The 19719-nt window shown below is 52.8% G+C and overlaps 1 protein-coding gene and 1 long non-coding RNA gene across 2 annotated transcripts in view; one reads left to right on the top strand and one right to left on the bottom strand.

The window, feature by feature from the left end:
* The window catches only part of LOC133052418 (uncharacterized), an 83673-nt gene extending 71543 nt beyond the window's left edge, over positions 1 to 12130 (bottom strand). Inside the window, exons 1-2 of the long non-coding RNA XR_009692047.1 lie at positions 11604 to 12130; positions 9355 to 9594 (exon numbers count right to left, since the gene is read on the bottom strand). This is a non-coding gene — a long non-coding RNA (uncharacterized LOC133052418). The remainder of the gene's footprint in view (positions 1 to 9354; positions 9595 to 11603) is intronic.
* Positions 10708 to 19719, top strand: part of BCOR (BCL6 corepressor) — a 118521-nt gene continuing 109509 nt past the window's right edge. The window contains exon 1 of the mRNA XM_061137293.1: positions 10708 to 10770. The gene's annotated coding sequence lies outside the window, so the exon portion shown is untranslated. The remainder of the gene's footprint in view (positions 10771 to 19719) is intronic.

Consider the following 19719-nt stretch of genomic DNA (forward strand, 5'->3'; position numbering starts at 1 on the left):
ACGGGGTTTACATGCTATGTTAGCTCAGGTTGTCAAAACAGAATACCACAGACTGGGTGGCTTAAACAAGAGAAATTTATTGTCTCACGGTTCTGGAGGCTGGTAGCCCACGATCAAGGTGTTGACAGGTTTGGTTTCTTCTGAGGCCTCTCTCCTTGACTTGCAGACAGCCGCCTTCTCGCTGTGTCCTCTCTCAGCCTTTCCCCTGTGTATCTAAATGTCCTTTTCTTATAAGGATACCAGCCAGTTTGTATTAGGGCTCCCTTAATGGCCTCATTTCAACTTAATCACCTCATTAACAGCCGTACTTCCTAATGCAGTCACAATCTGAGGGGTTGGGGGGTCAGGCTGCAACATTATGAATTTTGGGGGGATTCAATTCAGTCCATGGGCTTCCCTGATGGCTCAGATGGTAAAGAATCTGCCTGCAATGTGGGAGACCTGGGTTCGATCCCTGGGCTGGGAAGATCCCCTGGAGGAGGGCATGGCAACCCACTCCAGTATTCTTGCCTGGAGAATCCCATAGACAGAGGAGCCTGGTGGGCTACAGTCCAGGAGGTCACAAAGAGTCAGACACGACTGAGCGACCAATGCTTTCACACACTTCACACAATTCAGTCCATAACACAGGCTTTTAGGGATGATAATTGTGAGAGACTGGAGTATTATTCAGTAAATATTCACTCCCGTTCCCCCTCCCTCTTGGGCTGTTGTCCTCCCCTGCTCCACTGACCTTGGACTTGAGTCTGTGACTTGCTGTAACCAATGGAGAGTGAGCAGATGTGATGCCAGCAAAGATTTTAAAGGTGCTTGCATTGTTTGGCTTGCCTTTTGCTCTCTGGTGATCTACCGTAAGATGAGGATGCACCCAGGAAGCTGCTGGGCCAAAGAAAATGAAGAGACACGTGGAGCAGACCTGGACCCAAGCTACAGCATGCAGTCAAACTCAGCTGAGATCAACAGAACCCCCACCCCATGAGCAGGAAATAAACATTTAAAGCTGCTGAGTTTGGGTGTGCTTAAAACTTTTGTTACACAGCATGATTGCAACAATAGCTGACTAATGTGATAAGTAATAAAGTAAATTACTATGTCATGTAGACAAAAAGCTTTTCCTCTGTGCTGAACTTTATTTTACCAAAGATTTCAAATAGATAGAACTCCTTTTTTTCTAATGGTTAAACAGATGAGCCATAAATTATTTTGATTACCTAACATACTTGACAGGGAGGAGAAGATTTTTCCAAACACATTGCATATGTTTTTACTTTCAGGAGGATTATTAGTATTTTGTGAGTGTCAGCAAGGCACTAAGTACTGACCTGGGATTCCAGGAAGCGTAGTTCATGCCCAGAAACCTCAATACTGGAGTCACCTAAGGACCATCAGACAGATGAGGTCATAAGCTAAGAATGTCTTAAATATGTGAAAGGATTGTGAGTAATTATGTAATTTTGCTGGTGATTAAAAGCCCAGGCTCACATACCTTCAGTCTCAGGTATGGCTCCCTACATATTTCCAAATTGAAATTTCTCAAAGCTTTGATAGCTCTGGTATGTCCAGTTTCTTATTTTTAATCCTAGGAATCTGTTCCCAAGGTTAGAGGGACATCTTCCACCCTATGGGGTCCAAACATCGGTAGCGCCATTTATTCATTCTTACTTTCCAGATAACCTGCCAGGATCCAAGATTTATAATCAACTGCATGGGATTTTGAACATTTGTTGAAATTACACGTTATATGGCCTGCAGATCATCTGTTTTATTTCATTTAGGCTCACCCGTTTCCACTGCATCTCTAAGCAAAGGTCACGACCTCTCTCGAAAAGGGCTCAACGGAAGGGAAAATAGCAAGTCTACGTGTTGAAGTAAAAGAATTTGGTTCATAAAATAAAACTAAGGCGACAGAAGGCAAAGGGAGTTTCCGCTGTTTGAAAAGGGGCTTTCTCAGCACAAGCTTGGAAAAAAATGTTGATGATTTATGCAAATTAGAGAGGAAATGTGCCCCGAGGGATCTTGGCACAAAAGCTCAAGTCGGAATTCTGGATTCGAGGCTGGCAGTGTCTCTGATTCACTCTGTGACTGGGGCTGAGCCATTGAACTTCTCTGTTTCTAAATACCCTCATCTATAAAGGCGGGCTAACAACGCTGCTCTTCCTGCCCCTGAAGGGGAGGCAGTAAAAATGAATGAAATGTCGGGGAATTACTTCTAAAAGCCATCGATTAGAAATACAGCATATGGTCTTAATGAGAGCTTGTTTCTGCCACAAATTTTTCCCTGCTCCCTACGATCACTCCAGCTAGAGTGCCACAGAAATCAACTTCTCTCTTCAGCTATCTTCACATGCCGCTTTTCCAATCACAGAGGTCTTTAAAACAGCACTCCTGCCTGCTCTGGGTGGGCGTGACGAGGCCGTGGCTCCTGGCTCCTTTCTACATGGAGCCACACAGTCCAGATTTTCTGAGACGGCGGTGATTTAAAATATTCTGTCCCATTGTCAGACCATGTGTTGGAACATGTGTCAGATCACGTGTCCTGATCATTGCCTTAGAAAATATGGTCGCTCACACCTTCATGGGAAAAGAAGCACCTGCTTGTTGCCTAAAGTCCTTTTTGGAAAAGGACGGGAATAAGCCATAAAGCTGTAGAGACCAACTGATTGATTGAGCAGTGGATATATAAACAGGGAAGGGGGAATGGGGGAGAGTGTTAATTTGACTCAATCATTATTATGTGCTAGGGTGGGGTGGGGAAAGTCACCTGTTTCTTAAGTAGCTAAGTTTGCGCTGGGCACTGGGCTAACCACTGTGGTTACAGAAACAGACAACATCCCTGGGCCTGGGCAGCTTGCAGTGCAGTGAAGGACAAAGGCAGGTAGCAATTAACAAGCTAAGGGGTGCTTCCAGGCTGTCATGAGAGCAAGGACAGTTTGTGGGAAATCAGCAAGGGCTTCACGGAGGTGGTGACACCATAGCTGAGTATTGAAGGATGAGCAGAAGCTCAGCAGTGGGGGGCTAAGAAGGAACAGGCATTCTCATTCCAAGCAGGGAGCAAGAGCCCAGCAAAGACCTAACTGCAGGTTCGGTTGGTGTCCCACCCATGTCCTTCCACCCAACCCAGAAGGCACCTGGAAAGATTTCCCAAATACATGAGGACTTCCTGAAACTCCATCTGAGGGAGTTCTCAGGCCTCTGAAGCAAGCTCAGCTGGCCACCATATGTGCAGGCAGATCCTAAGTGCTTAGCTTCTCAGAAATCATCCTCAACTCATGAGAGCTGGGGTGTGCTGGAGCCGTGGTATGAGCTCTGGAGCCTGACTGTTAACATTTTCAGAAAATTTGCAAGCCAATTGTTAAAACACTGGTAGCTTCCAATCAGCCACAGTGGGAACATTTATACCCTGGCAGTTGGCGAACACCATAAATTGGGACTTTCTTTGTTCTCCAAGAAATCTGGTTTACTAGCACACCACTGGATGGGAGTTGGTGGATAGACACTCTGAGTGGTGTGCTACACAGGATCCCACAGAGGCACCAGCAGAATTGAGCCCCAGTTGCTCATGTTGATAACCTGCTCATGAACGGACCCTATACTGGTCTTCCTCCCTTCCCCGTCTTGATTTATAATTCCTCACTGTGCTTCCTGGGATCACCTCTCTTATGCCCCCAGATCCTTGGCTCAGAGTCAGCTTTGGGAGGTACCCAAATTAAAACAGTCATGAAAGCAAGAGTTGTGATCATGGAGGGCTGTTATACCAGGCAGAGAATGTTGAATTTAACCAAGGTGTCTGCAGTCTTGAAAGAATTTAAAGAGGGAAAAGATGGCAAGATCAAGTTTGCATTTCTTAAGGTCACCCCCAAGGCCTGTGGAACAGATGAAAACAGAGGGAGCAAGACTGAGGTAGGAGGATGGTGCTGATGGTTTCGAAACGTGAATGCCACTGAACTGTACATGTACAATGGTTAAGATAGTCAATTTCATGCCCATTTTACCACAATAAAAATAATGGGGGGGGGGGAGGGCGGAAACCGGAGGCGGGAGAATCAAGAACTAAGTCAGTGGAAGAATGCAGGGAAGAAATAATAAGGGTGTCAGACAACCATGGGGGGTGCTATCCATATAGAACATGATGGAGTTGTGCTTGCCATAGCACTGTTCATGGATAGAACTCTGAGCACAGCTGGCTTTGAAGAAGCAGACACCAGAAGAGGAGGATGAGACACAAAAGAAGACTGTATTAAGGAAGACAGAGTAAAGGGAACATCAAGAGGGAAGTGTCACCGGGGCCAGAGACCAAAAAGAAGTGGTTATCAGGATTAAATAGGTGGGTTTAGTAATAGCTGAAATAAACTTCTCATTGACTCCTCACCAGAGCCCTACATTAAATTCAGTGACCTTGCTGAATTCCATTGTTAATTCTAATAGATGAATTGTATGTTTTGTTGGATGTTCTCTGTGCACAACCATGTCATCTGCGAATAATGATAGTTTCACTTCTTCCTTTCCAATCTTGATGAGTTTTCTTTCTTTTTCCTGCTTTATTGCACTAGCTATACGGTCTCCAGAGTAATAACGAACAGAAAGAGTGATAGCAAGCATCCTGCCTAGGTCCTGCTCTCAGGAGGGAATTTTTCAATATTTTGCCATTAAATACAATGTTTGTTGGGGTTTCCCTGGGGGCTCAGTGGTAAAGAATCCACCTGCAATGCAGGAGACACAGGTTTGACCCCTGGGTCAGGAAGATCCCCTGGAAAAGGAAATGGCAACCCACTCCAGTATTCTTGCCTGGGAAATCCATGGACAGAGGAGACTTGCAGGCTACAGTCCACGGGAGTCACAAGAGTTGGACACAACTTAGCAACTAAACAACAATGTTTGTTGTTAAGTTTTGCTTGTACATACTTTTTATCAAATGAAGGAATTTCCATTCTCTTCTAAGTTTGCTAAATGATTTTACCATGAATGGGTGCTGAATTGTATTTCTGTATTTCTCTGGTTGACCCTGGGAAAGTTCCTTAAATTGTAAACCATAAAATGACCTACCGCTTTGGCATTAGATATATCTGGGTTCAAATTCCAGCTGTACCATTTTCTCGCTGTGATTCTGGGCAATTTAGTTAAGTTTCCTCATATAGAAAATGGAAACAATAATAGTAACTCCCTCATAGGAACCAGAGATTTTTTTTTTTTTTTGTAAGTTCAAGAGCCCAAGAGGCTGGTTTTGAAGCAGGACTAGGGTTTAACACCCAAATCCTGGAGCCAAAGCCTATGGAATTAGCTCTCTGCAGGGGCCGATGTTCCCAAGAGCCTTTCCATCTCCTGCTCCTTGCTCAGGATTTCCCAGAACCCTTCTGATGATGAATGGGGATGGAGCTGAGCTCTTCCATCCATGTCATTGCACTCTGCCCCCTCAGGACTAAGGGAACAAACATATGAGTAGTTGGTCCACTGTGATGGCCCCACCCATGGCCCATGCATCCTGGTATTCATGCCCTCATGCAGTCCCCTGCTTTTGAATCTGGGCGAGCTTCTAACTCTCTTCTAATTAGGTGAATTGGCATAAGTGATACTGCATGACATCCAAGGCTAGGTCAGAAAATGATTTCTAGATTATATCTTGGTCTTTCAGAACTTGGGCCGCCATGAAAAAAGTGCTACTATCCTAAGGCCATCATGCTGGAGATAGGAACCACATTCCACAGTCCCAGCTGAGCCCAGATTTCCAGCCATCCCCATCAAAGCATCACACTTGTGCACGAAGCCAACTTGGACACTCCAGGCCAGCTCATCCACCACTGGAGTGTCACTGAGAGTCCCTAGTTGACGCCACATGAAGCAGAAGAATCACCCATCTTAGTCCTGGGCCAATTCCCGGCCCATAAGATAATAGGATATAGTAACATGGTTGTTACATACATTTGGGAGCTGTTCATTGTACAGTGATAAATAACTGAAATATCTACCTTATGGGTTGAGTCTTTTAGTCATGGAAAAACACTAAGCAAACCTGTCTAGTGCTCAAACCTATAACATTCATCTTGTTTGACCTTATTCTAACCACTTCAGCTAACCAGATTCAAACATGCAGTATTTAAGAACTGCAAAACAGAGAAGGAAGTTGTTTCACTCAAAATTCTCTGCATGCCTTTGTGTCTTAAATCCTTCTATTAACAAGAAGGGGTGTAAACAGATAATCCTCAGAGCAACTTACAACATTGGTACCATTAAGTCCAGCTGATTTTTTAAGGTTGAAGAAATGAAGGTTCAGAGAGAATAACTAACTCGCACAATATCACACAGCTAGTTAAACGGCAAAATTGGGACAGAAACCCAATACTATAAACTGTAAATCAGGCTTTTATTTATTTATTTTTTTGGTCTGGGTTGGAGCACTTAGACTTGGTGATCAGGGGGATCCACTCATAGTAGCACAAGGAACAGAAGAGAACTGATGAGAAGAACTCAGGAGCAAAAGTACAACCAGGCTTGCCCCCTCCCCCGGGGGGGAGGGGGCAGGACCCCCTCACTGGACCCCTATCTTTGAGAAACCCATCTTTGCCCTCTCTGGGGCCCTGTGTTTCTGAAGGCACTCTGTTTTTTTTCTCTGTATGTCTTTATTATTCTCTGCCTTTCTGCAGACTAGTTTTCCCTGGCCTGGGATCCACAGGCTTGAACACCATGGTCCCACAATCAGGCAGGGTTGACTATATAATCTGTGGGGCCCAGAACAAAACTAAAATTCAGGGCCCCAGCCAGGGGCTGGGAAGTCAGTCTCTCTTTCCCACATGTCCACTGCCTCAACCCAAGGTACGCGGTGGCCTCCAAGGGATCACAGCCTCCAAGCAGGAGGGGCTGGGATCCTCCACGGAGGAGAAGTCCCTGCCAAGTGTCAGACCCAAAGTGCTACTACCTTGCCCCACCCCCAAGATGCTATGAGGCTCTCTGGACCCCAACCTTGACCTTCCCAAAGTTAGTACCCAGGCTCGTGCCAGGGGCAGAGGGTGGCAGCAGCCCCAAGGCTAGGGTGGTGTGCAGGAGGCCAAGTAGGGCCAGGGGCACCAGGAGGTGGGGAGCCAGCATCTGAGAACCCATCACAGGAAGGTCAACTGGGGGTGGAGGGCAGGAGGGGAGACCATGCATGAGCTGGAGCTCCATGCCCCTGGGTCATGCTCCACTGTCCCATCGGACCTCACCTACCAAACCCAGATTTGAAATAATATTATTCAGAACGCCAAGATGGCAACTGCAGAGCAGCAAACCCCAAGCGTGGGGCCCGTCTGAGCACAGGACCCTGGGATTGCACTGATCAGATGCCACATAGCCAGCCCTGCCCTGCCTAACCAGCTTTTTTTTTTCTCCCTGGCTCCCTTGTTCCTGGGGTGGGGGGACAGACTCCACCTGCACCTAAAGCAACATAGAGACTGCTAGCATTCCAACCCCATAGAGGACACAGAGGTCCCAGACAGCCGGGATGTGAACCAGGAAGAGACCCCAAAAGCTCCCTCGTGAATGCTCTCCTACCACCTCCTAAGTGATGTCATACTGTCCATCACATACTCTGCAGGTATATGAGCCAAGGGGGCTGGTTGCCCATCCCAGCATCCATCCCCCCCGCAATGCCTTAGTAACTGGTGGCTGCAATGGCCTCAAGCTAAGCAGTAGCATTACTCGGCCTCCCTTGCAGCAAGAGGTGGCCAATTGGCCAATGAGACGTGAGCAGAAATCACAGGGTGGGACTTCTGAGAAATCTTTATAAAAGAGGCTGACTCAGTTGCATGGGGGTGTCCTTTTCTCCCCTTGTCTCTCCTCTTCTTGCTGCTTGAAGGATTCAAGGCAGTGGGTGGCATGATCAGATAGAGGAGGCGAGTTTGGGGAGGGTGGGTTCCATTGTTCCAAGAGGAGCTCTCAAGGATCTGAATTAAGAGGGTCAGATGGGGAACAGCCCAGGAGAAAGGTTAAGGAGGTAGGACCTACAGGATTTGATGGTCAAGACCACAGTCAGTACCTTTCTGTGTGCCAAGCAAAGTAGAATGTAAGCTCCATGACACAGGGACCGTATCTCTGTGGCTTACCACTGCATACCCTGGCCCAGCACAGTGCCAGGCACAAAGTGGGTAATCTTTAAGTGTGGTCCAATAAATGAAGGAAGAATGAATGAAAGTGTTCTAGAAGTCCTTTGAGGGCTTGACTTCTAATTGATCAGAAACATCCATCCCCAGGGAGCCCCTTGTACCCAGGGAATGATTCCCGAGTATGACTTCTCTTGCTTTGCGCTACCTGTGAACTCCTGCCATCCCCATGCTCAGACCCAGGTTGGGTTTTGTGGGGGACCTGGAGTACAAAAGCCATTGGAATGCCACCCTGCTCCAAGCTTTTCCCAACTCTGGCTCTGATGTGGTTTGCAGGCCAAGTTAATGCCACTGTTTCCACAACATCACTTCCTCTGCAGCGTGAGAAAAGAGGAAGAAAACTCGCTCTATGACTCTCCTCTTCCCCCAGGGAAAGCACAAAGCTGTTGGAAACAATAAAAGCAGCCCTGTGTAAAGGGGAGACTTTTGTCTGTGCAGTCAGGGGTTGCTGCGCCCGCGACTTCCTGCAGGGACATTCGGCAGTTTTGCAGATAAATAAATGCTCACATTCAGAATGACCAGCCTAGAACACTTTTATGAGCCTTTTCTCCTCCCCAGGCTGTACACAGATAATAAATCAAATTAGCATCCTGAACCTCCGGTTCAGCATCACTTGTCACCAGTTCCCCCTGCACGAAGGGTAAGTGAGTTTCAGCAAGGCTGTGCTCAGCTATGATCTGGCCACGTGGGATTGAGGCCTGTGGCCTCCTCGGAAATCATTTGATGTTTCAGGCTGAGGTCACAGGGCCCTGTTGGTCACTCCAGACCAGACTGTAAAAGACGTGGCTGAAGCCCCAGCCTTCTAATCAAGATTGGGTTGTTACTTAGAAAATAAACACTTTCATTTCTTGGTTAATAATCGTAGGAACATGAGCCAAAATAGACAACTGTCAGAAAGACAGACAAAGAAGGAAGGGGAGGGAGGGAGGGAGGTAGAGGGAGGGAGGGAGGGAGGACAGACTATATCCATAATCAGAAACAGAGGCTAGCCATTTTCCTCCTCCATGTTCTGCCTAAGAGAGTGACTTACACCACAGAGGCATTCAACAGATGCTGGAGGAATGGAGTTGGAAAGGAGAGAGTTTACTTTCAGGTAACTGGAAATGAAATTGGTCCTCATTTCAGGCTGCCCAATTAGTGACACAGAATGGACAACTGGTTAGGTTTAGAAAATGAGGGTGCGGGGAATAACAATATGGCATAAAAGTACGTTCTACTGGATTACCTGAATACATGCATTTTTAAAAATCGCATCCTCTCTTGGACCACTGGAAGGAGCCGGACGGCCCAGAGCACCAGTGGTAGGCTGTTCTAAATGGCAGATGTGGTCCTACTGCCCAGCCGTCTCCAAGCTGTTGGTTGAAGTAGATGACTGCCTTCCAAGAGATGTGACCTCAGAGCTGGTGAGGGCTGGGACTCTGGAACAAGCTGCACAGATGCACGATCATGGTGTTCCTTATGTGGTCTGTGAATTGAAAAATAAGCGCTAACTGCAAGTCATGCTCCCCCCACGCCGCTGCCACCACGGGCGTGTGGAAGGGAAACCAATGAGCCATGTTTGGTGGGTGTACCCTCCTTTCCTGTGATATGTTCACAATCACCTCAGATGCAGTTCCAGGCTGCCTGACCCTGAGCAGAAGCCTGCAGAGGTGGAAGGGTGGGGAGAAATGGCTGAGATCAAGTAAAAGCTGCTTTGGGTATATGCCCCAGCAAGTTCAAATGCTGCCAGGCTGATTGGTTGGGGGGAGGGGAGGAGTGGGAAGTTAATGTATTTTTGAATAAGAGTTTCCTGTTATCTGCAAACAGTCACAAAACAGCTAGAGATTTTATTAAAATAGTCCTCTCAGAAGGAGCAGCGGTTGAGGCCGTTTTCTCTAAAATCCCTTGCCATGGGTGGTTCTGTTAATCGTTTCTTCAGATACCCATTCATTTCACCATTATTTATTAAGTGCCTACTGTGTGTCGGTCACAAGGCAACGTGGAAAATACACAGTCCTCAAACACACACTAAGTTCTGTAGATGGGTCTGGACTTCTGATTCCAAGGTAACCACTAACATAACGTTTAACCACTCAGACTCAGGGATACCTGGCTTCAAATTCCTACCAAGTCATTTTAACTCGCTGGGTGACTTGATAAACTCCTGTAACTGACCTGTAAAGTTTGAGGGCTCGTAAAGTACTCAGCACAGCGCGGAAGTGGGAGTACTATTATTATTTAGCGCGATCCCTCCACCCCACCCCAGCTCAGATCCCTGCCGCCCTCCACCGCTTGGTGGTATTTCCGAGGCGGACCAGGCCTTCTGCCGCTGGGCCGTGACCCTGGAAATCGGGTCAGGCTCTCGTCAAGACGTGAGTGTGTGTGTGTGTGTGTGAGTGTGTGTGTGTGTGTGTGTGTTGGGGTGGGAGTGGGGGGGGGGGCGGCTTTCTTTGCGCGCGGCTTTCCCCAGGGTCTGCCGACAGTCTAAAAAACTCACTTGAGAGGAATGAGCGCGAAGTGGCTCTTTCGATCTGAGACACCCCCTCCCGGAGAAATCACCCCCTCCCCCCAGCCCAGCGCGGAGTGAAATCTTAGAAGCCGCGGCTGCCGGGTTTGAACGGAATGCCGGAGTCGGTGGAAGCCGGAGCTGGTCGGCCCGAAGGTCAGCGAGTTGTTTTGAGTTCTCGTACCCGGAAGGGGGGGAAGCAGGGAGGAGAGGACGCCGGGGCCCGAGAGACCCCGCGTCAGAGCAGAAATTGTTTGTGCTCCGGAACAGGCAGCTCAGCGGAAGCCGCGACGGGGGCGGGTCACGTGCGGCGGTGGCGGCGCAGCTGGCGGGGAAGCCGGGCTGGGACAAGGGCCGGGCCGGGCGGGGGTGGCACGGGGCGGCGGCTTTCGCAGCGGAGGATGGAACCGGCGTACTCGGGGCTGCTGAGCGAGTGGCGTCCCGAGCCTGGGGCGAGGGAGGCGCGCGAGTTATGGAGGGACTGGGGTTGGAGCCAGCGTGCTCGGAGCTCCGCGTGGTGCCGCACGGGCGGGACGGGAGATCGCTGTGGGGGAGGGGTGGTGGCGTGGGGGGTACGGGAGCGGGTCCCCCGCCCCCAGGCAAGAGTGGCGATAGCGGGACCCACGCGGAGACTACGCGGTCGTCTGAACCCCGAGAATGGAGGCACCGCTCCTGTAGTCGCCGGCCTTGTTTTCGTCTTTGCACGCAAATCCCGGAACGACCGGAACCGCCATCCCAGTCTGCGTCCCAGGGGTGCCCCATTACGCGCGGGGGAGGCTGCATCCCGCAGGGCGACTCCGGGCGGGGAGGGCTGCCGCGGTGGCTCCGCGGAGGCCGCCGGCTGGAGTCGTGGTGCACAAGACCTACACACCTCCCTCTCCCCCGGAAGAAAAGGCTCGGGCCATCTCTGGGGACGCCCCGGGGCTGTGTGAGCTGTGCGGGGGGCCGCGGAGCGGGAGAGGGTGCTGTAGGGAGACCATCGGCCCTACCTTAAAGACAGGGGTGGCCTCGTGGCCGGGGATGAGGAGTTTCACGCTTCCCCGAAGTAGCGAGCGCTACTCCGGCGTGGGATGGAAAGAACACGAACTTGGTCAGCAGCCAGAGTGCTTGAGGACGCCTGACTTCGGTGCCCCCCTCCCGGAGTGGCCTGAAGTGTTACCCTCTGCTCCGTAGTCCACGCGGTTGAGGTCCGAGGCCTAGATAAGTGGGAGGGTGTGGTCAGGCCTCTGATGGGAAACCCACCCATGTTCCTCTCGGACGCCACGCGAAAGAGGGGCGGCATGGTCCTTGCACAAAGTTTCCCACCCCACCCGTCATCGGGGAAGGGCAGTTCTTCCGGTGGTGGGGGCAGGGGAATAATGGCTTGGGCACAGGGAGTGGGGCTAGTTCGTTTTCCAGAGGGGCGCGGGCGGCCAGCGTTTTCGCGTCCCCCGAGTGGCGGCGCTTGGCCCCGCTGCGGAGTCTGCTGGGAGTTGAGGCAGCGGGAGCCGTGCAGAGTGTGGGGCGACGCGAGACGCCATTTGCATCCCCCTCCTCCCCCCCACCTCCGCCTGCAGGTTGGCGGGGGCCGAGGTGTCGCCCGCCGCGGAAGCGTGTTCCTCGCAGTGACACTGATTAGATGCTGTGTCGGTACGTGCCCGGAATTGGGTGGGCCTTCACCTCTCCTGTGCGCATACACTTTCTGTTGGAAAACTTGCGGGTTATTCCAACCCCCCCTCCCCCACCCCCCTTGCCGCACAGCTGCAGTCTTCAGGGCGGAATTAGGCGAGCACGTTTGCTCAGCCCCAGGGAAAGAGGATCGTGCTGGCGCTGGGAGGCCGCCGGGCCCGGGCCGCGAAAATCCAGCCCTGGCTTTGCGTCGAGCTGCCGAATGCGGCGCTTACGCGCGCCCGGCCAGCCGAGGCCTGGTTTCCATCTGCCCCTTTTGCCTCCGTGTTAAGTTCGCCGGGGAAAACCCAGTGATCCGTGCACAGCCCCTCGGAGAACACCCCCCACCCCAGCCCGATTCTGACCGATGGAAAAAATGACAGTATAGGTCGGAGTAGGCTGCCCGCGAGTATTAATGCGGCCGCCTCCGTTCCCGGTGCTTGGGGAGGATGGGCGCCAAGCCAGGAAACCGCCGAAGGAGGAGCCAGGAGGGCCGCCTGCCCCTTCCCGGGCTAGAAAACGTGGATTCTTAGAGAGACCAGACAACCGTGGGCAGACAGCTGCGGGAGCTTACCCCACTAAATACAGGTTGTCCATGTATCTTTCAAGCAAGATCGATCTTTTTGTTTTAATCAAGTACACATTGAGTCAGTTACAAATACTGTGAGAACTGGTTGATCTGTAGCTGAAACGCCGCTCTCCGCCTGCTATGAAAAGTCTGGGCAGGAGGTACCGGGCTGAGCATGATGTATCTTGGCGCAGGCCGTGTGTGTCCTGAGAAACCGCAGTCCCCTTTGCACTCCACCTTCGAGGACTCTTACTATAACTCTCAACGGGGATTTCTTTTCGTTGTAGTTTCTATTGGGGGCTTGCTTGTTCCTTGCAAAACCCTGCCTGGGGTTGTTAGTACTTCCCAGTGGATGGTCCTGGGTTTTGGCTTTTATAAGCCCACGATTTTCTCTTGCCTTTTTCTTTTCCTGCGTTCGTGCGGCTGGGTGCTGTGGAGTACCTTCCCGCGCCCCGGCCCTGGCCCCAAATGTCTGCTGCCGCCGCCCTCGGACTCTCTCGCTCGCGCACCACGCGGCCTCGGAGGGGGAAAGTGAACTCTCCGGGTGGCGCTCGAGAACTGGAGTTCTGACTTTGGGCTGCGGGTTTGCTCCGGAGGCTGGCCGGCAGCTGCTCGGGAGCCAGAGGCTATGAAGGGGAAGCCCCGGAGGTGACCCGGAGGCTTCGGGAGCAAACCCGGAGGCGCCCGCGTCTTTGTCTTTCGCGGGGCTGGCCGCCTGGCACGCACAGCTCCGATAAGGATCAACTGTGAGAGCGAGAGCGCACCGCCAGCACATTTCAGTGACTAGGCGAATGCCGGCAGCCACGTAAGGAAAAGGCCATTTGCGTTGTCTTTGAAAAGGAAAAGGCTGTCCCACTTAATGAATTATGAGTGACCTGGGAGAGGCCAGGCGCGGAGTTTGTGGCGCCGAGGCCTCCTCGGGGTGCTTCTTCGCCCCAGCCCCGCCCCATCGTGTCAAGAGACCCCATTTCAAAGGAGATGGGAAGCTTTTGGAAATTAGATATCTGACCCATTCTATTTACTTAAATCGTGGTGCATTTGTGTGTCCCTAAAAATGAGACTCAGCAGCAGCCCAGGGACTGAGGCCTGCTGCCTGCCAGCTCTGGACCTGCGTTAAACTCTGGCTAACTTACATCCCCAGAGGATGTGGCTTTTGCCCAGCGTCTCTAAGAACTGATTTATAGGAGGTGGCCTTGAGCCATCAGAAAGGGTGGCCTGCAAGAGTCTACCGGACGTCCTCTAAACCAGGGCTGTTCGCCCAAGGCCTCAGGGAGAGGGTGGGTAATGGTGCCTGAGCCCTGGCAGAAGCTTCCCATTAATCCAGTCTAAATGAGCACCATTAAAGCAAAGTTTCCCCTTCCATCCTTACCACACACATGGGTCTTTAAGGGAAAGTCTAGTCGAGACAGTCTGAGCCCATTTTGCCTTCTTAACTTTTTTATGGGCAGTAGTGCTCTTTCTGGGCTTCCCAGGTGGCTCAGTAGGTAAAGAATCTGCAGTGCAGGAGATCTGGGTTCAATCCCTGGGTCAGGAAGATCCCCTGGAGGAGGGCATGGCAACCCACTCCAGTATTCTTACCTGGGAAATCCCAGACAGAGGAGTGTGGTGGGCTACAGTCCATGGGGTCGCAGAGTCCAACAGGATTCAGCACAGCACAGCACCAGCACCCTTTCTACCCTGTCCAAACTCTGCCTTCAACAGTTTCAGCCTGGTAAACTGAAACTGAAGTCTCTCAGTCGTGTCCGACTCTTTGCGACCCCATGGACTGTAGCCTACCAGGCTCCTCCATCCATAGGATTTCCCAGGCAAGAGTACTGGTGTGGGTTGCCATTTCCTTCTCCAGGGGACCTTCCCAACCCAGGAATCTAACCCGGGTCTCCCGCATTGCAGGCACACACTTTTACCGTCTGAGCCACCAGGGAAACCTGGTAAGAAAGTATCAAATCCTAACATTGTAGTATTGTATGCCAGGCAGAGTCCTATGCACTTTATGTATGAATTCATATCATTCTGAACACAATCCTGTTACACAGTTACTGGTATCATGTTACAAATGAGGACACTGAGGCCCTGAACGGTTAGGAGGCTCCATGGCACATTTCGGGCTATCGCCAGGATGGTCCCCAATTGAGGAATGTAGGGCTGTGCTGCCTCCTCCCCGGTGTTGTGTAGTGAAGGTGAGCTGCGGGGGGGGGGGGGGGGGGGGGCGTTGGACCTTCCACCTTCCAAAGGGTTATGGGAAGAGATGGGGAAGCCCGACATTTGGCCCTTATCTTGCAAAGGGAAGTCCCGAAGCCTCTTAGAGAAGCACGTTACTGTGGCGGCAGAAGGGACCAGGGAAGGCAGTGCAAAGGCCCCTCGCCCCACGTCGCCACATAGCATCCGGCGGTCACGTCCGCCGGAGGTGACTGGGGGCTGGGGACAGCCGATTGCGGAGGAACTCCTTATCGCCGAGAGTCAGTGGTCTCAGGAGGAGGAGCTAAACGACCGCCTTCGGGGTGGGGGTGCGAGCTAGGTCAGGCCGGTCCCTGGGCCCCGGGTGTGCCCCCGGACTCCTTTCGCGGAGCCGGCCGGATGCCTGGCAGCGCCTTCCGCATCTCCGGGCTCCCCTCCGCTTGAGTCGCCAGCCTTGGGCACGGAGCCTCAGGACCGGAGCTGGAGAGGCCAGCTAGACGAGTCTCGATTGGAATGGCTGGTTCCGGGTTGCTCGCACACTCACCCTGCCTCCCCCATACACTCATCCCCCTTTCCGGGTGCGCGCGCGTGCGCGTGTGCGCACACACACACACACACACACACACACACACACACACACGGATCTCCAGCGCGCAGCCCGCCTCCCGGCCTCCGCCTTCCCTTCCTCCTCCCAGCTCCGGCGCTTCCGAAGCCCGTGGCGGTTCTGTGTTGCACTCCGGAAGAGTCGGGGTTAGGGGAGCCTTGCCACCCCGCCCCTCCCCAGGGTCCGTGCACACGCTGGCGCCCCGGGGGCGAGCAGCCAGGCCTGGGGATCCCCAACTCCCACGGGAAGTGGTGGCGGCTGCCGGGGACGTATGCACTGTTTCGTGTTTCATGATGGCCCGGGGGTCAAAGGCGAGGGCCAAACAGTGGGGCCTACGCGTGAATGGGGGTGGTGATAAATCCCCTCTCCGGGAAAGCTGGCCGAGTCTCGACCACGGCTACTTTGAGTCTGCCCTGCATGGCTTGTATTGGCCACAGTTGGACACTCTGCATGCCCGGGCCGGAATGTGGCCCTGTGTGTCTTGGGGTGGGGGTGCGGGGTGTTGTGGTCGGAGGCGGCGCTGGAAAATCAGCCCCCATCTCACGTCATTCTGGAGCCTTTACTTCTAGCTCGGAAGACCCTTGGGCCCGGCTGCCCTAGCCACCGCCAGAGCCCGAGGAGGGACTGGCAGACCAGCCTATCCGCACTTGCGGGCTTTGAGAGGCCTCGGCCGGCCGCCGAGCCGAGGGAGGGAGCGCAGCAGCCCGCGCGCCTCAAGGCAGAACACACGCCTTTCCCGGAACCTTGAAACCCTGGGGAGCCGCTGCCATCTTCGCGTGACGAGCAGCGAGACGCCGGTGATTAAGTGTTTCTTTCCGGCTCTCTCCCCGGGTTGCGGCTCTCCTTGCCAGAGAGGGAAGAATAAAACCGGGGCGGGGGTGGGGGCAGGTAGCACACAATTGCGCTCTCCACTCACCCTCCGTGTCCGCACTGGTCTCTCAGGATGCGTCTACGCAGGGCGCCCTCTGCCCCTTTACACAATGCCTCGGCGAGGATTGAGGCTCTGGGGGTATCGACATGCCTCAGTTTCCATCAGCCTCGAGCCCCAATCGCGAAGTTTAATGCGGGGGGCGGGCACACATTGCCGAAGCCACCCGACCCCCATCTCTTCTCCTCCCATGGGAATTAAACCTTAATACAGGAATCCCCCACCCATGCCAGGGACTAATCCTGCCGCCCCTCCTGGGATTAACTCGGCTCACAGGTCCATAAAACACTTCCGGCGCGGCTGGAGGGTCTGTCTGCAGAAACACTTTAAAATTGTCCTCCCGGGTTTGGAGTGGGAATTGACCCGGTGGAGGGAAGTGAGTAAACCAGAGGGTTGTAAGAGGTGATCCGTGCGGTTTGCAGGCTGTCGAAAGAGGTGCCTAAAATGTGGGCTGTCGGGGCTGCTTCAACCCAGAGGGTGACCTGGGTCCCAGTAGACGCATCTCGGAAAGGTATGCAACATTTGCTAAATGAAATTGATCTGGAGGAGAGTGGAGGCAAGCAGGAGCTGGTAGGTTTCAGCTGACTTGTGGCCCCTTTTCAGTTAGGCCAGAAACTTAACTGTTCCTGAAACTATTTGGGGTTGGGGGCAGAGAATCAGTCTCCTGCCCCTCATAGGTGGGATTCTGAAGACCAAAATCTTAAAGCATTTGGTAAACAGGACCTGACCCCCTCCACATCTCTGTTACTAATGTTCGATCTCTCTTACCCTACAAAACACAGTGGTTTGCTGATAAAAAAAAAAAAGTAAAAACCAACCCTTGCTCAAATCCACGCAGGAATGTACAGATAAACAGAATCCAAAAGCCATTTAAGATTTTGAACATCTTCTTCTTTTACATCACTTCAAATTAACTTTCTGAGGTAATAGAACATTCTTTGGAATGTTCTGAGAAACATTCCTGTCCAAAGTGGGGGTAAAATGAAAAGAAAAAAAGACCTCGAAACCGGGTCAAATCACACTTTAAGAAGAAGAAAACCGGATGAAGAATATAAATTCTAAGGAGCTTTCTGGCTCCCTATCCTTCTGTTAGTCTGGAAAGCAGATGCTATAGATAGCAGGCCACCCCCATAGGACCCCGGAAATAGATCCTGACTCGGACTTGATCCACTAAGGGCGAGGTGACTTGGCCTTTGGGGGGTGGGGGGAAGACAGTGAGGAAGGGCAATCATTTGCTTTAAATGAACATCAGAAAAAAGACCTAGGCCTGCCTCTGCGTCCTGAGGACCCAGAGCTGCTAAAACTATGTGTGGGAGGCGGCGCCCGACGACCTCCTTCCCCGCAGATGGACTCACGCAGCGTGACCGGCCCCAGGTGGCGCCCAGGCACACTGAGGATAGAAGCCCGGGCCGCGCATTCACTCTGCCTCGCAGATTGCAAGCGGGGGCCTCTAGCCGGACCGCCCACCGACCTTTCTCTCCCCTCCCTTGCCCGAGGCCTCCGGGCAGGGTCTACTCGCCTCTACCCCACTGCCCCTCGGGCTGCGCCCTCCCCTCCCTGGCACCCAGCCCGGATCTGGAGGCCTCCCCTGCCCGCCCGCAGCCCCCGTTCTTCCCCTCGTGATTCATTTAGCAACGGTGCAGAAAGCCTGTTTACCTCTGCAGCCCAGGGCGACTCGATCTGCGTAAAAAGCCCTAACGCCAGCGCCGACCAGTAGGGGGGGATTGTCCTATAGATTATTTCTCCTCCTGGGTTTTTTTTTTTTTTTTTTACGAGAAGGCTGGGTTGGAGAGGGGGTGGGGTGGCGTGTTGCTGCTGGTTTTTAAAACACCGTATTTGAAAGAGAAACAAAAGCCACACAAAAGCCGTTTAGGAGGTACCAAGGCTGTTTTTACATATAAAAAGTGCAGCGAATACCAAGGGGCCCCCAGCAGTGATAAACTAAATGGTTGGCCGATTTCGACAATTAGCAGTTAATCTGTTATCTGCGATCTGCAAACAAGTTTTGAGGCTCGAAAGACAGCGAATTCCTGTTCCAGTCGACAGCGTTGTACTCTGTTGGGCACCTTCGATGCTCTGGGTTTCTCAGAGTGCGAATCCAGCTTCGGCAAACATGGGTTTCCCGAGTTGGAGGATAGACTTAGGTCACAGAAAATTCAGTCGGGCAGCCAAGAGGCCTCGGCCTGTATCGCCCCTCCGGCCCGAGCTTGTATCTTTGGTTCCAATTTCTCCCAAGTTTTTTTTTTTTTTTTTCGTCCTCTAATTTCGCACGTAGTAGGCCTCCAGCAAATGTGGAATGAGTGTTGAAACCAAAGTGAGGCCCTCGGCCTGTAAAGCAGGCTGATGCGCGGTCTCGCCCTCGGAACTCCCTTAGGGTGCCCAGAGCCTTCTGGCCGCCGCAGTCTGCGCGCAGCTTCGCCCTGAGCAGGCCGGGGCGGGCGGGGGAGGCCGGGAGGCATGAAGCGCCTGGAGCCTGCACGATGATAAATATTGCGCAGACAGCCCATAAATAATTTGCATTATGTTCAGCTGACAACGCAGGGCGATTAATTTTAATAGCTACATATTTGCCTGGGCTGCTGCTTTCGTAGGCCCGGTAATGAAAAGCGAGAGGCCGCCCTGGCTCTGTGCTCGCGATCCCGGAAGGCAGCCGGGAGGTGTGGGAGGGCCCGACGAGGCGTCTCCTCCAGGCAGCCCCCCGGGGAGTCCCAGCCACTGAGCCCCCCTCTCGCTCTCCAGGCCGTGTAGACGCGGGGTGCGTGCGCGCCCGCCGCGAGGGCACCCCCGGGGCCTGGAGCAACAGGAACTACCATAATGACACTGCAGATTTGTCTGTCTGGGGAGAGCCGCTTGTGACCACGGGACCCTCCCTGGTGCGATGCGCCCCACCCGGATCAAGTCTGGAGTGCACTCCGAAGGGGATTTCACGTTACAATTTGGGTGGGGGTTGGGAAGGGCTGGTGCTAGCCCGCCGATTCTTCGGTGGGCCCCCGCGCAGCAGAGGCCTTTACGCCCCGGGGACCCAGGCAAGGGGCAGAACAAAGCCCAGCTGCCCACGCGTCCTCTCCGCGCGCGTCCCGAGTCCTGCGGTCCTGCGCCCCGCGGGAGGCCCCTCTAAAACGCTTTCCGAGCTCCTCGATTAAAAGGACCGCACACATAAAAGACAGAAGAAAGGATTTGGCT

Source organism: Dama dama, chromosome X (genome assembly GCF_033118175.1).
Source record: "Dama dama isolate Ldn47 chromosome X, ASM3311817v1, whole genome shotgun sequence".
Taxonomy (NCBI): Eukaryota; Metazoa; Chordata; class Mammalia; order Artiodactyla; family Cervidae; genus Dama; species Dama dama.